Genomic DNA, 17,185 nt, shown 5'->3' with positions numbered 1-17,185 from the left:
GTACGAAGATCGTCTGGTACGTAGTAACAGCTCAATAAATAACAGCTGTATATGGAACAACAGCTCGAGGGCACGGAGTGTTGCTAGCTCTGGGGCTGGAGGTGTGAAGAGAAAAGTGCTAAGAAGGTAAAAGAAGAAACTTAAGTCTGGGGATAGGGGGAGCAGAGTGGAGCTCACCTGAGGGGTAAGGCAGCAATTTGTGAAACTGACTTGAAGGTGGAGCCTAGGCATGAGGCTAGATAAGGATGGGACTTTCAGGTCAGGTCGGACAGAGCAGCCAGTTTGAAGCCTCAGAGGAGTTCTGTGAAAAGTTTGTTTGCTTCAGCCCTGAATACAACAATTTTTAATTGCTATAGGAAGTCAGTCAAAAATTGTCTAAATGGTCCATGTTAAGAAGTACAAATATTCCACCTCTAGAAACCTGTTCTGAAGACATAATCCTCAATAGGCACAGAGATTTATATACAAGGATGCTCGCTGCAGCATCATTTATAATAGTAAAGAATGATTTACAAGCTAGATGTCTGACCCACAGGGGATTCGTTAAATAAATTATGGCACATCCATAGGATGGCATAGCAGGCAGCCATTAAAAAGCCCATTTTAGAAGAATACTTAAGACGTGGGGAAATTATCACAATATGTTACAAAATAAAAAAAGGCTGGTTACAAAAGAGGACAGACAGTACAATCACAATTTTAAAATATCGAATGACTGCATATTACTTTCATAAATGTTTTAAGACAAAATGACCAAAAAGAAGTTACTCGAGAAAGGAGCTCCCACAATCAGCTTATAATAGAAAGTGGTTAAATTCAGAACACGGGAACACACACAGTAGCATGAGCTGCATGCCAGGAGCTTTGTTAGTACCTACTAGGGAGGCCCTGGCTGTTTGGAAGGGCTGAGGGCGAAGAGAATTGGCATGTCCATGGCGTGAGGCCAGGTGGAGCCTAGGAAAGAAGACTTAGGTCGGTGGCTCTCAACCATGGCTGCATATTAGAAGGTGTAAAAATACCACTGCCCAGGTCCATCCTCAGGAATTCTGACTTCATTGAGGTCTAGGATAAGGCTGGCCATCTCTATGGTTTTCAAAGCTCTTCAGGTGATTCTAACAGGGACCAGGGAATTCGTGTTGCGCGGGACCAGGCTACTGTTACCTGTATACAGAGGACACTAGAGCCTTGCTCTCTAAATGGTCCATGTGAACCCATTTAGACTGAGCCCAGCATGTGAACAGAGACTCATCCTGGAAGCTCGAAAGAAGCTAAAAGGAAGCAGGTGGCCCCAAGACACTTGGTCTATGCAGGGAAACGACTCTAAGCTTTGGGGGACAATTCACAGAAGTGCTCCTTAAGAGCTGGCCTATTTGGGAGCTTTTGCCACAAGGACACTGCTCTCCACTTGAGAGTCCTGATGGGACCCTGTTATCAGCTGACTCCACAGACTGCAAGTACAGGTGAGTCTACAAAAGGGAGAAGGGAAGGCAACCGGGATCCTGGGAAATCTACAGGGACCTGACTCTGCAGAAGCTGGAACTAGTGGTATTTTCCTCTCTGTTTTGCTTTTGAGCAGAAACACACTCGGGCCAACGGAGCCATGTGCAAACCTTAAACGTAATCTGCTTTGAGTGGATGAGGCCTCCCAGGGCCTCCTAGTTTCTCCCAGGCGCCTTGAGAGAAGAGGAGCAGAGGGAACAGGTTGCTGGAAACAAAAGTCTGTATTAAATGATAAGATCTCCCAGCCTCTCATTACAGGCATAGAGTTACTCAAGGCACCAAAAGAAGGAAAAGAAGAGGCCTGGGTCGGGTGGTGTACACACTGGAGCCATACATCCCTGAATAATTAAGAGCGAACTGCAGCTCTTTTGTACTCCTTAAAGTGGGGCTTCTGGGGGGGGGGGGCTTCAGGACAATGCCCAGGGCAGTATGGAGGGAGTTTTGGCTCAGGTGGACTAGTGGGGTTGGCAAGTAGGGATGGATCTAAATTGCTACCCTACCAGCCATTTCCCTGAAGTTGCCTGTCTCACATCAACTCTTGCGAAAGAATAAAGCTGCAGATAACCCAAGATGCTGGGTGATCAAACCATACACAAAGTTTATACCTGCATGTATGTGAGTATATTTACATACACACATACACGGCAGATCTACCTTCCAAATGATGTTTGGCACAGGCGGAGGATAGCGGAAAATGCACTCTCTGAAGATGCCTGGACTGGCACTCAGGGGGTTATCAACAGTGGGGCTGGACAGTAACTAGAAACTGGCTTGAGACTAAACATCCATAATAAATAATCCACAAAGAGGGGAATGAACCACTCCTGGAAAATCAAGAATTGACTATAAACTCCATCCAAAACCACTGGCCTTGAAGGTCAGAAAGAGCCTGTGGGTTGGTTCATCTGACACCTCATTTTTACAGATGGGGAGTCTGGATTAAGCAGAAACGCGCCCGTGGAGAAGCCGCCTTCGTTTCCAACCCAGCCTCCTCCTTCGGGAAAGTAAACCTACCTCCTCTAATTTGATCCTCGGGGGACTGGCAGAACAGACGGTCACCAGCCATCCTCCAGAACAAACCCTTCCTGTCACAGGAGAGGCCACAGAGATATTGTTCTTTCAAAGGCAAAGATATTCCGATAATACTGACAAGGCTTCAAATTCAGATGAGTTCCAGGTGCAAGGCTGATTAAGTCATCCTTAACAAACACAGAAAGGCAATGCTGCGGGCTGAGTCCCACCATGACACCGTCCTGGCAGGACTCAGCACACAGCCTTGCCTTCCAAGCTTTCATTTGCTCAGGGAAAAGCCCAATGAAATCCTTGGCCTCTTATTTCAAGTCAGAGTGGAGGAGGATGAGCAGCCCAACTGTGGGGAAATGGGAACTGTGCTCAAGGTCAAACTCTCCCAAGCCCAGTCTCCAGCCCAGGGGTCCCTTCTCTGGCTTTCCCCACTGTGCCATCTCATTTTTTTCTACTTTGAAGCTACCATGTACAGCAGTTTCTCACTGGTGAGCCCCCAAGTAATGACTGAATTAAAGAGTGCATTCTGCAAGGTTTGGTTTTCATCTCTCAGGCTCACTAAAGCACAGCACGAAAGCAGAAGGGCAGGACGGTGACATGCAAGGCCACAGAGCAGTCAGCACCCCTTGCCCTTTCTGAACTCTGCTCCCAGCTGGGACCCTCCCCTGCCACTCTCTAGCTTTCCAGCCTGTTGTAAGGGGGATTTCTTCAGAAAGTCTTAAAGGAGATTCTTCCATTGGAGACAGAGAATGGCATACACAGAGATCCCCTTCCAGCTTACCCATCAAGGAGCCATCTCCTCAGCTGAGGCAGATGTCACCAAACCAAAATTCAAAGAGAAAGAGTTTCCAAATGTATGCACTATACCAGTCAAATCCAGGGGTTGCCCACACACGCTGTAAGAGAAAGGCTTAATTCAGTCAACTCAATGAAACCATTCGTCAAGACACTTGCTTTGGCCTCTTGTTATACATTTAAGACCAAATTAGTTAGGCTTTGTCATAAATTTAAGACCAACTTAGCGATGGCTAAACTCAAATGCAAAGGTATGAATGTGAAGCAAACTCATTCATTAGAGGTTGTTATTTCCAATACACACACACACATTCACACAAAATCATCAGTTGGTGAAGACAAGCTAGTCATCAAGATGACTGAATGAGGCAAAGGATGGTCCCAGGACACACTGGGGTTCAGACCCTGAAGTATAAATAACCAATACTCCCACCCAATAGTTCTCATCCCCAGATCACCAGGCACAAGGCAGGTGTTCAACCCCACTTAATGAGTGAGGAATCTGAGGCATGAAGAGGGGACTTGGAAATAAGGAAACAACTAGCTCTCTCAGCCTTCCCCCCAAATCCTTTGGACAACTCCACATTAGCGGTCAGGTCACCCAGACAAACCCACAGGTAAAACACAACCCACAGTAAATTTCATCTTAGAAGTTGAGGCAATGCTAGTAATTGTGCTCACCTAGCACGCTGATTCACCTCCATCCAGGGATTTTAGAGACAAAACTTGTCTACTGTTGTATCCATAGCTTCTAGCACAGTGCCTGGCACACAGCAGGTGCTCAGTAACTGACAAACACCTTAGTTTACTGCCACTGGTTTATCTCATCTACCTGGTTTACAGGCAATAAAAAGTCAATGCTTGAGAACCATGGGGAACACCTGACTGGGGGGCAACAGAGCTCAGCTCTGGGTCCTTTAAGGCAAGATGACAAGGTAACAAGCACTTCTAATCAGGGATCTTGTCCTTTGCCTTCTGTGTCCATTCTACGACCTCAGTCCTCAATAAAAGTGGTGAATTGGTTGATTGTATAGCCGTGATCTGAGTTGCTATCTTGTTGACTTTCCCTGTGGGATACAGGAGGGTGACCAAGATTAAGAACAGGAGTGTCATGATCGATGTTCAAAATAATTCAACCCGACAGCATCTTCTTCCCAAGTGCACACACTCCATCCACCAATCTTCAGCCTCACCAGGCTGCTCCTCCATAAATGTCTGCCATCCCTCTGCCCCCTTGACAGAGCTCCTCTTTCCCTTTTTAGACCCAAATCTGAGGCCCAGGGCTTTCTGAATATTCCTTGGGATCCCCCAACAACCTAATGTGAGCTTCTGGCCTTTTCTCTTTCAACCCCTGCATACAGCATTACTATATTAGAAGCAAAAAGTTAGGTTTGGATTTTTTTTTTCTTTCTCCTAAAGGAAAAAATTGGTTTACACCTACTGGGCTCCACAGGTGGAGGAGGGAGGGGAGGGACATGAGACCTGAGTTCCAGTCTTGACTCTGCGTCTAAAATCTTGTATCAATGGATATGAAGTGCTAGATCTGTATAAGACAGGACAGCTCCCCGACCTCAAGGAACTCATCTTCTATAGAAGAGTCCTGGTGGCCCTGAGAGTGAGGGTGAGCTGGGGGTCCACCAGGTCAGAGGGAGGACCAGACTGGCGGGGCATTCCAATCAATCCCCAAAGTACAGGGAAACATGATACCATGTGCACACAATGAGACGAGATCACGTCTTAGAATCATAATTTCTTTCTTTAAGTATATTTTTATTGATTTCAGAGAGGAAGGGAGAGAGAGATAGAGATAGAAACATCAATGATGAGAATCATTGATTGGCTGCCTCCTGCACACCCCCTACTGGGGATCGAGCCCACAACCAGAGCATGTGCCCTTGACTGGAATCGAACCCGGGACCCTACAGTCCGCAGCTCTATCCTACAGCTCTATCCACTGAGCCAAACCAGCTAGGGCAGAATCATAATTTCTTAATCTGCAGATATAGGGGTCAGACCACTCCAGGGCTGCACATTGGTTTTGTTTGGACCATTGTTATTTGGCCAGTTTAACTTTGAATAACCAGTTGTCCCCAGGCCCAGCCACTTTAAACTGCTTGATCAGCACCTTGTTACCTGCCTGCCCTCTGTAGGCATTTGAGTTTGTGACTCCCCTGACATGACAGTCTCCTCCAGCTTTGAACCTCAGTCAGAAGTAACTGATAGAGGGACTTTCAACCAGGCCAGGAAGGATATCCTAGGACAAAAAGGCTTCTGTGATTCCTCCAATCCCAGCTGGGAGGGGCAAGCCACAGAGCCAGGCTGGACCTCTCAGCTGGCTTCTTTGCCTTTCCAGTCCCACTCCGGGAGTGGGAAGGGAGCCCCTCCCTGTCCATCCCTTCTCCTGTCCCACCCTCCCTATCAGCACAGCTGTGGGGAAGGGGTCAGTCTACAAGCCCAGCTCTCAGTCGCACCTGAGTCATCAGGCGTTCCTCAGCCAGTCCTCCCCTAAGCCCTGGGTCACCATCTGGCACAGAGCCCTTGCTGCCTTGTACAGCCTTTGCATTTTTCTGTTCATGTTCTCCTCACTCTTCCCCCTGCCCCCCCCCCAAAAAAAAAAGCTGGTGAATTTAGCACAGGCTCAGCCTGGTATCTACCAGAACCTGGATGGTACATTGCACACACCAGGTGCTTAACCATGCCCATAGTGATGGTAATGATGGCTGTTTGCAGCTCTGGAGGAGGAACTAACTCCCTGGAAAGGGCCTGACTCCCTGGAAAGAGAACAGAGATGGGCCCAGAAGAAAGAAATTGCCCCCCCCCTCACCTCCCCCCAACACACACACACACACCTTCCCCCACATGGCACAACCAGGGGCAGCCCTTCTTCCTGAGTGATCTCCCAAAAGGGTTCTTCCTGCTGGTTCTGCCCTCTCTCTCTTTGATATTTTATCCGCCTGCCTTCTCCCTTCCTTCTTGGTTGGGAATCTAGATTGGGGCAGGGTACTGCAGCTTTTCCCAAGCTGCTGCTTCATCTGGCTCCCTTTTTCTAGTGAGGTCCAGTTCTCAAACTCAAGTTCCCCTCTGCCCCTTCCTCAAGGTCATCTATCCCGGATCAGAAAAGGCGAGGCCACTTTTTAATGTCAAGAAGAAATGGGGAGGGGGTCGGGGTAAGTGAGGAGAAGGAAGGGAAGAGAATAGCCTAAAAGATGAGGGGAAAGGGGGTGGGAGGACTGGGAGGCGGGCTTGGCGGGGTAGTGCAGGGGGCGCTGGAGACGGAGTCTCTGCCTAGCCCTAGGGAGCAGAATGAGGCCGAAGTGGGAAGCCGAGGGGTGGGGGGCTGAGAAATGTGGGAGGAGACTGGATTTTCTAGGGCTGAGGGGGCACTATGGCGGGTGGGGCCGGGGAAGGTGGGATCATGCTGGGGTCCAGACGCAGGCCGGCTTCCAGGCCCCCCTTCCCCGCCCCCATCGCAGTTGCGTAGGCTCCAGCACAGGGCGGGGAGGGGGAGGGGGGGGCGAGCGCATCCCGAGGGCCGGCTCCGCTCCCGCTCCAGCCGCTCGGGTTCCCATCGCGGACGCCTGGGGAGGATCGCAGGGTGGGGCAGAGTCCGGCGGTCACCGCTCCCCGTCCAAACTCGGGCCCGCTGCGGCCGGGCGCGGGGGGCGGGCGGTACGACCGGAGGACTGGGCCACCGGGTATGGGAAGAAGGCGAGATCGGCGCTTCAGGTGGCTCCTCCTCGTAGTTTAAAGTTTGCAGCAGGCGAAGGAACCGACTCCGTCCGCCCTCTGCAGCCGGCGCCCGCGGCTCGGCCGGATCAACTCAGCCTCCCCTCACCCTCGGCGCGTCCGGCGGCCACTCCCCTCGGGTCCCCCGCCCCGCTCGGGTCCCGGATCCCCTCTCCGGTCTCCATCCCTCCCCAGTGCCCGCGCCCCCGCTCCCTCCCTCCGCGCTGGATCTCCGACAAGACGTGAGCGGAAAGTGAATGGGCAGCCCGACCACAAAGACAAATTACCATGAGACCAATACATCGAGAAATCGCCGTTCGCGCCCCGGTTCCCGCCGCCGCACCCCTCTCCGCTGGCCCAGGCGGGAACGCGGGGCTCTCCGGCCGCTGCGTCCGGGGCCTGGCAGGGCAGAGTTTGGGCCCCGCAGGGCCGGGCCCGGGCAAAGGTCCTGGAACAACCAGGGCGGGGGCCCCGAAGGTGGCAATGGAGCGGGAACGTCCCCGAGCAACAGATTTTACACTCCGCGTGGGCCACGGGTCCCCACGCACCTCGCCCGCCCGCTCGCTCCCTGCGCCGGGATTACTCGCCCGCCCTCTCTGAACCTCCATCTCCGCGGGTCTCAGAGCCTCCGCCCCGCTCTCTCCCCGCCATTCATTCCACCGTCCCCTTCCTACAGGCCGTCCCCCGGGTCCCCCTCAGGCAGCCCAGACGCGCCGACCCCGGCCGGGCGAGGACCCCGTACAGCCAGGCCCGGAGCGAGCGGGCGGCGGGGGGAAAGGCAGCGCGGAGGGCGCCCAAGCGGAGGTGTCTGCGGGCGGCGCGGAAGCCTGAGGACCCCCTCTTCGCCGGCCCGACGCCTCTGCCACCTGGTTCCAACTTGCCCGCGTCCCTGGCCCCTACCCCTCTCCCCGCCGAGTTGCTGAAGTTTGAAACTTGCAGCCCCAGCCCGCGCACGGGCAGCGCCCGCGGTTCCCGGGACTCACCTCCGGGTTTCGGGCGCAGGTGCCCGGTCCCCGGTGGCTCCCGGCTCCGGGAGAGGCGGAGGCGAACCCGGAGGGCTGGCGGCCGGTCTGGGGATTGGGCCGCCGCGCGGAACGGCCTCCGACTCTGGGCTCGGCGCTCCGATGCTGTCCCGAGCCGGGCCCGCGCCCGCTAGGCTCGGGCTCCTCTAGCCGCCGCTGGACGCGCGGCCGACCCGCCCGGCTCCGCGGCGCTGGGCGCTGGCGGCAGTCCTCGCGCTCCAACTAGCTCCCGACCCGGCGCGCGGGTGAGCACGGGGAGGAGGGGACGGAGGCAGCTGGAGGGGGAGGGACGGAGGGATCGGCAGTGGGGGAGGAGTTGAGAGCGAGGGGAGAAGAGGAGGGGAGCTGGAGCGAAACGGAGGAGGGGGTGGAGAGGACCAGCCGCGGCGCGCGCGTCTGTCGCCAGTCCCGAGGCGGGCGCCAGAGCGCGAGGGGGCGCCCTGCACCTCCGCGTCCCCGACCCGGCCCGACCCTCGCCCCTGGCCTGCCAAGGGTGCGTCACCCGGGCGTAGGGGTGGGGGGTTGAAGTCCCGTTCAGCAGTCGCCTTTGGAGCGGTGAGACCCAAGTCCCCGAGCACTTGCCGCCTTTTGCTACGTCCTGCCCACCCGTTTTCATGAATCCCCATCTGGAACCTGACTTCCTCCCGGGGCCTCCTCCCACCCTCACCCTGCCCACCCAAAACTTGGGGCCTGAAGAACGTCTCCCTTGTCCCCCGTTCCCAAATTCCCCTGCCCAGTTTGCTAGGGACGGTCTTCCTGCCTGTGGATTTGAAGGCGGAAGAACCGCGTGCAGCACAGAGGAAATCTGGTGTGAACTGCTGTAGAAGAGAGGCGGCGAGGCCGCCGGGCTGGGCTGGAAAGCCAGAGCTGGCCGCATTAGGGCTGACAAGCGGGCGACCTTCAGTGAACCTCTCCAAGCCTCAGTTTCCTCCCCTATAAGTCAGGGTGGGCAATGCCTACCGTTCAGAACAATCTGAAGACCAAGGAGGGGGCTACAGTGAGTAAAATAGCACCAGGAACGCTGGGAGGGCACCCAAGAGATTAGCGGTTCCGGGAGGCAGCCGGCGAGCGCTCGGAGCTGAGGAGGAGGCTTAGCGATCAAGCGGAGGAAGGCTGCATTGTTGACAAGTTTAATGTGAGTGTTTCTGGTGGCGAGAAAGCGGAGGGAAGGCGAGGGGCAAGCTTCAAATCCTGTGCCCGAGCTGCGAGAGGGAGGGGAAGGGAGCCCTCTGGTGAAGAAAAAAAGGTATTTAAAATAAAAAAGGTGACCTAAGTGTGTGTGTGGGGGGGGCGGGGGGGGGGGAGAGGTTGGGGGAAAACAAAACAAAGAATGAAGGAGAAAGACCAAGGACCTGAAAAAATTAAGCCTCCAGAAGTATGATTTTAAGAGATAAACAAAGAGAATTATGAAATAAAAATAGATATGTTGGAAGAAGGAAGACATTAAAAAGACTTTCTAGTGTATGCAGAAATTGAAGAAGTAGAGTAAAGCATTTTACATAACAAAATTCTAGGTAAAGAAATTTCCAGATAAAGCTGAGGAATGGAGACAGCACGAATCCCAGAGAAGCAACTTCCCCTACACACACACACACTCACACACACACACACTCACACTCTCTCTCTCACACACACACACACACACACTCACACACACACACACACACTCACACTCTCTCACACACACACACACACACACACTCACACACACACACACACTCACACTCTCTCTCACACACACACACACTCACACACACTCACACACATACACACACTCACACACACACACACACACTCACACTCCCCTCTGAACCAAGGTGAGAGCAGTTTGGCCAGGATGATGGAAAAGCAAGAAGGGAGTTTATGAGATGTTCTAAAAAGGGAAACAGTGCACAATCTCAGAAATAAAGACTTTCTAGGGCAACAGAAATGCTGAAACTCATAATGTGCAGAATGGAAAGAAACTTGCAAAGATAAGACACGCTCTGGCCCAGAGGAGAGAGATGTAGAGAAGAGGATAAAAAGAAGGAAATGGGTGTGGGGGGGCATACCACTCTGGCAGCCCAAACATTTAATTAAGGGTAGAAATCAAGTTGGAAGAGGTAAATCCAGGGCATCCAGTCCAAACATATCATTTTACAGACAAGGGCAATGAGACCTAAAGAGGGGAAGCAATTCTCCCAGAGTCCCAGGCTGGGGTGGGAGCAGGGCTATGAGTGCTGTCTCCCTTCCTCATCCCCATTCCCTACAGAACCGTGGGGACTGCTTTTGCCATTGCAACAATATAAGTGCGTGAGATAAATAGACACCTCTTAATTAATACAGAGACATGAGAGTTTCCCATTTGTCTAGTTGGCAGCATAGATAAAATGCCTTCTGAGTTGTTCTGTTAGCAGCAGCTCTCTCTTGGAAGACAATAAAAATCCTCTCCATTTTTCATCCTATTCTCTCAGCCTCCTTCTCTTTTCCACCATGCCTTGATGGTTTTCTCTTTCTTCTCTTCCCACCGTCATTTCCTGCCCCGTCCTGGCTCTCCTCCCCATTATCAATGACTGTGGGAGGGTCTTGGTTCAGGAAGAGAAGACACCAGACCCCAGTCTGGGGACACAGGCAAGGAATCCTCCCTTTTCAGGGGAAGCAGGAGCCAAGAAGGGGAGACACACCCGAGGAGACACAGACGGAGGAGCAGAGCTGCCTGGGATGCTGGGCTAATTAATCCTAATTGCATCCCACAGTATTGTATTGATTAAGAGTGATTACTCAAGAGCTCTCAGTGCAAGACAGCTTCTGAAGTCCAGCCCTCAGGAAGGGACCGTTGCTTTACTAGCCTGGCTCGCCACCACTTCAGGCACCCCTAGAATTTGGCAAGCCCGGCCTCATGAGAATCTCTGAATCATCTGGAGAAAACCTGGAGCGCTGACCCCATCAGGACAGTGTCACCACCACTTTCTGTCGCCTTCTTTAAACCTTTGCAATAACCTGTGCAATGATTACTTCTATTAGGAGCAGTTCTCCACCTACTGGAATAGTGTTAATTAAGCAGAATGTACATACCATAATTAACACAGAATTATCCAAAACAAACATGCTAAAGAATAGCAAAAACGGGTGGGAAAGAGTTCTTAGAATTCACTCTTGACCTAGAAATTCCAAACTTATCTTGAACTAAGGTGCTAAGGGGTTAAGAAGTAAGCCCAAACTCTTATGCTTCAGGGTGACAAACCTGACCTCTCCTGCCTCCACCAGAGGGCATTTTCTAGGAGATCTGGCTGCCTCTGAAAAACAAGAGTGCAGCCTCTCCCAGGAGTGTGTGTGTGTGTGTATGTGTGTGTGTGTGTGTGCACGCGCGTGCTCATGCATGCCTGTGCAGAGCCCAAGCACAAACACAAGTTTGGCCAGGCAGCAAAAGGCACACAAACACCATCCACTTGTATAGAATAGGATAGAGAGAACTGAAAAGAAGAAGGCAGCAATCATTTATAATTTTTGAACTATCTGCCCATTGTGGCTGGGGATGGGAAAGAAAAAAGAAAATTCCCACTCCAGGAGTCATTGTCAACCTGTGAACCAAAAGCACACTTAGGTCAGAGGAACTGAAGTGTCACTAAACGGCAGCTCTGCCATTGTCCTGAGCTAATGTGAGAGAAGAGAACTTCCTTCCTTCCTTCCTCCCCAAACATTTAAGTGCCACTCACTCTACCAGGTGGAGAGGTCATAGGAAGAGAAAGCCAGAGCCTCCGAGGCAGGCAGGAGAGGCAGACATAAAATCCAGCAAAGTGGGCAGGCGATGACTTGCTCTATCCAACAGGGCAAGGAAGTCTTCACAGCAAAGGGCCTTCTAGCTGGGAATGGAGACAAGGGCAGGCATTTGCCAGACAGAGAAGTGGGAGGAGGCAGAGGAAATAGCATGTATGAAAGCACCAAGTGATATCATTAGATTTCTGTTTTGGAATAATTGCTTGGCCCTGGTTAACCGATTTGGAGAGCCGAAGCGGTAAGTGTGAGCAGGTGCATCATGTGGTGGAAAGAGCACCGCACCAGCAGTTGGGGCTTCTCAGTTCTGGGACCAGCTTGGCCACTGGCCAGCTGGGTGTCCTTGAATGAGCACTTACCCTCTCTGACCTCAGTTCCTCATGGATGAGAGGGCTTGATCAACTGGTGTCTGAGGTCCTCCTGCACGCACGTTCTATCACCCTAACTCTTCCCACGGATACTTCTTTACGTCATGTTCTTTACCATATTTATGCACGTAGTCCTTTCCACGTGTATAACATTTTGCAGTTTACAAAAGTCTTTTCCATACAATATCTTTTGACCTTTACACCCCTGTGAAGATCGCTACACTGCTGTCCTAGATGACCTTGTGCAGCCCGTGGCTATAAGCACCATCTCTATCCTGATGACATCCAAGGTTGTATCTTCAGCTCTGACCTCTTTCTTGAAACCAGGTGCAGAGAACCAACTGCCTGCTGCTCTCCACATGCACATCCAATAGGCAACTCAAACTTAGTATGTCCAACACTTCACTTTTGATTCTTTCCCCAAACTAGCTTTTCCTTCTGACTCCTCCATCCTAGCAAACAAAAACCCCATTCTTCAAATTTCTCAAGGTCAAAATCTTGAAGCCATCCCACCCTCCACGTGTAAACCATCAATAAATCCCATGGTCTCTATCTGTGAAATGTTTTCAGAATCTTCTCACCAGCTCCTCCACCAGCACCCCAATTCAAACCACTCTCTTCTCTCACCTGGGTGTCTGCTTTGCCTGCTTCTGCCTTTATACGTACAGTCTTTTCTCCACACAGAAGCCGTCCTAAGTCAGAGCCTGTCACTCCTGTGCTCAAAAGCCTTCTATGGCTCCCCAGCCCAATAGAGGAAAAGCTACATCCTCACCAAGTCTATCAGGACGTTTCTTATATCACCTGGACCATCTACCTTCCTTCGCCTCTCTTTAGCCTCACCAGATTCTCTAGTTTCCCAAACACCTAAGGCCACCTCAGGGCCGCTGTACTTGATGTTTTTCTCTGCTGGGAAAGCTCTTCGTTCAGATGTCCACACAGGTCGTTCCTTCAGTCTCTGCTCAAATATCAGTTCATTAGCGAGGCATTATGATCCTTTAAAAAATTACAAACCCCTGTCACGCTCCATGGAAGTAGAGACTGCCTGTTTTGTTCTTTGCTATAATCCCAGCCCACAGAATAGTGCTTGGTAAAAGGAAGTGCACAGTAATGATTTAATGAGCAAAGTATTACTATCCTTCCCATTTTACAGATAGGGAAACTGAGGCACACTGACACAATTGGTCATTTTTAGAGCTGAGATTTAAACTTAGTTTTCCATATCAAACTATTTTCTCCAAGTGGTTATTCATCAATCTCTATACTTGCATTTTAAAAACGTTTTAATAGAAAATGCATATTAGCACAAAACAACTACTAAATCTTTCCCACCCAATTAAACACATGGGACCCTGACCCACACAGCAATTCTGCAAATCACAACAGAGTGAAGAGTTAGCTCTGAAAACCCGAATGTTTAAAGTGGTCACCACAGTGCACGTTCATCCTGGCGGCATCTTTGTTTCTTGTTACAGTTCTAGTGTGTTTTTTTCTTGATTCCTGAAAAAAAAAAGTTCCTTTCAGGCCTTCACGTATTTATCCTCACATGTTATCTCTGGCAATATGTGTAAATAAATGTACACATACGCATGCGCGCGCACACACACACACACACACACACACACACACACACCACTTTCACATCTCTGAAACCAGGGGTGTGATGAGAGAAGGAAGGTTGGATTTGCAGCCTGCCCTTGGGCTGACACCCAGGAGTAATCACACATCTTTCCTCATTCATTCAGTGCCTCTCCACCTCCCTCTTTCCTGTTGTTCTGGCAAACACGGTCAGACAAGGGGTGAGGATGAGTCAGGAGGAAGTGAGGTATGGGAGGGGTATGAAGATCAGAAGGAAGCACAGCTGGTCCAGCAGATGACACCAGGCTTCCTGGTAGATGAGTTAGATAAAGGCCAAGTCAAGTGCTCCATTCTAGGCCAGGAGAGAGGGGTCACTCTCAGGACATTTGGACCCAAAGAAGAACAAGGCGTGGTCACCTTCTGGAAGACATTTGAAAACAAGAGACCTATGATTCTCTCCCAGGACCAGGCTGAAGCCACAGAGGTTCTGGATGGATCTGGACGGGTGTTGGCCAAGGAAACCTGAGGCAGTGTCCCCAGAATCCTGTTAAGAAGATCCCAGGTTGTAACCAAGAAGATCCCAAGTTGTAACTTGGTGGACTGGAGCAGGGCCGGACCTCGGAACAGGAGGCAAGGAGGAATCTGCAGGAGATCCTGCTGCCCGAATCAGGGGAGAAGCCCACTAACATGGTTGAGAGGTCCAGAAAGACTCCTTTGTCCTGGACAACATGTCTCTCCTCAGGTGTGTCACTGCCCCTGAAATCCTCACAGAGGGGGAACAATAGGTAAGCATAATGCCTGATTTAGACAAGCAATCTATATATTAACTGCACCTTAGCAGGAGTGGGGAAATAACAGTAATTCCCTCCAAATTATCTAGTGAGCACACCAGTATAACAGAACCACGCAACACACCCAGAGCTCCAGCCCATGGAGAGGAATCATTCAACACATTCTTTTTTAAAAAAAATATTTTATTGATTTTTTACAGAGAGGAAGGGAGAGGGATAGAGTTAGAAACATCGATCAGCTGCCTCCTGCACACCTCCTACTGGGGATGTGCCCGCAACCAAGGTACATGACCTTGACTGGAATCAAACCTGGGACCTTTCAGTCTGCAGGCCAACGCTCTATCCACTGAGCCAAACCGGTTATGGCTCAACACATTCTTATTGGCTAATACATTGAAGGGATACGGGAGGGAATGGATGATGCTAGACTGAGAGCAGGCCAGATTAGAGAGGCCTCAAATGTTATGGAGTGGGGGTTGGATTTTATCCTACAGGCCAGGCAAGGAGCGTCATCTGAGGTTTGGAGCCGGAGCCTGACGGGGTGAGATGGGTGGCAGTGGGTGCACTTGAGTGAGAAGACTGTTACAACCACCCCTACAACTCACTGAGACCTTGGTGAGGGCAACAATGACAAAAATAATGAAAACTCATTGTCTACTTTAGCAACATGAGGTAGAAACCTATGGGATTGGAATACAGAATAGGCACCTGAGGTGGAGAGGAGTAAAAAACATAAGAGCAGGAATATGGGTGCCTAGAACAGTTGGGGGGGTGAGCCAAGTGAGTAATAAGAGAAGGCTTGATGAAGAGAATTCTCTTGATGAGGAAAATGTTGCTCCCTAATAATGTTGCCCCAAGTCTGAGAAATGGAGGGGGATGGATGTGCCCTGAACACATTCTGGTGCTGCTGCTGCAGGCAGCTCGGTTCTCAGACATTAGCTGAGAAGTACCAATTCTCAGGGAGAGGCAGCGGGCTCCTTCATTTCAATTAAATACAAATTTTTCCACCTCTGTTATTTGCTCGGTCTGCACTGAGGCTAGAGAGGACACAGATAGAAGATGGGCAGTGCTTAAAGGACAAATATCTCATTGGGAATGTGAGGTGCATACAAGAAGTAAATAACAGGTAAATGCCAAACCAGCTGCTCCAGGCAATAAACACCACACAAATTCAAGAGTGGGGGTGTCCACAGAACTGTGTCCAGGAAGGCTTCTTCTTTAAAAAAAAAAAAAATGCTTTTATTGATTTTAGAGAGAGAGGAATGGAGAGGGAAAGAGAGAGAAACATTGGTTGGCTGCCTCCTGCACACCCCCCTACTGCAATCTGGGCATGAGCTCTGACCCGGAATCTAACCTGTGACCTCTCCATGCACCTAGGATGCCCAACCAACTGAGTCACATGGGCCAGGTTCAGGAAGGCTTCCTGAAGGAGGTGGGAATTGCCGTGGACTACCCAGAAAATGTAGGAGTGAACAGGCACAGGGGAGGGAAGAGACATATTTGGTAGAGGTCTTTGAGAAAGTAAAAAAAAAAAAAAAAAAAAAGATATAAGGGAGAAACAAGTACAATATACTTAGACTTTTAAAAAGCTTTGACAAAGTTCTCTTTAAAAAGCTCTTTTAAAAGGGTAAGTCACTATGGGGCTAAAGGAGGGGATGATGGTGTCTGTTATCAAGATTAGCAAATGTCTTAGAAAACAAAAGGTAGCAGTTAAAAAAAAAAAGTAGGAGCAAATTTTGGCTTCTCTAGATGGTGCACTGTTAAAACTCCGTCCTCATGAATTGATGCCATGAATGGGTGAACAAAATGTGGCATAAACATATAGTGGGATATTATGTAGCTTGGGAAAGGAATGAAATTCTGGCACATGCTACAGTATGGATGAACCTTGAAGACATTATGCTGAGTGAAATAAGCCAGTCAGAAAAGGACAAGCATTGTATGATTCGACTTATATGCAGTACCTAGAATAGTCAAATTTATAGAGAAATAGAGTAGAAAGGTGGTTGTCAGGGACTAAGGTGATTGGATAATGGGGAGATAGCATTTAATGAGGATAGAGTTTCAGTTTGGGATGATGAAACAGTTTTGGAGATGGATAATAGTGGTGGTTGCACAACATGAATGTACTTAATGCCACTGAAATGTAGACTTAAAAATCAGGAAGATTGTACATGTTATGTTATCTGTGTATTTAACCACAATTAAAAAGAAACAATATGCCCAGCTGATGTTGCTCAGTGGTTAAGCATCGACCTATGAACCAGGAGGTCACGGTTAGATTCCCAGGTTGCAGGCTCATTCCCCAGTGTAGGGTGTGCAGGAGGCAGCCAATCAATGATTCTCTCTCATCATTGATGTTTCTATCTCTCTCTCCCTCTTCCTTCCTCTCTGAAATCAATATTAAAAATATATTTTTAAAAGAGGAAAAACACAATATCTGTAGGATGATCCAGTTTATATATTTAAAAGTAGGTATTTTTTTTAAATAGTTAACATGCTAAATGCTATATTATGTATACATTACCACCACCCTCTCCACCACAACAACAACAGAATCTATGGCCAGATTGATCAGATTTAGCACCCTTATACATGTGCTAGAGGGGAAAGTCACATGGCAAACCTCCTA

The sequence above is a fragment of the Myotis nattereri genome (genome assembly GCF_964212035.1).
Source record: "Myotis nattereri genome assembly, chromosome: 3".
In the NCBI taxonomy this organism is placed as follows: Eukaryota; Metazoa; Chordata; class Mammalia; order Chiroptera; family Vespertilionidae; genus Myotis; species Myotis nattereri.
The sequence above is the reverse complement of the archived record's forward strand: the minus strand, read 5'-3'. Positions refer to the sequence as shown.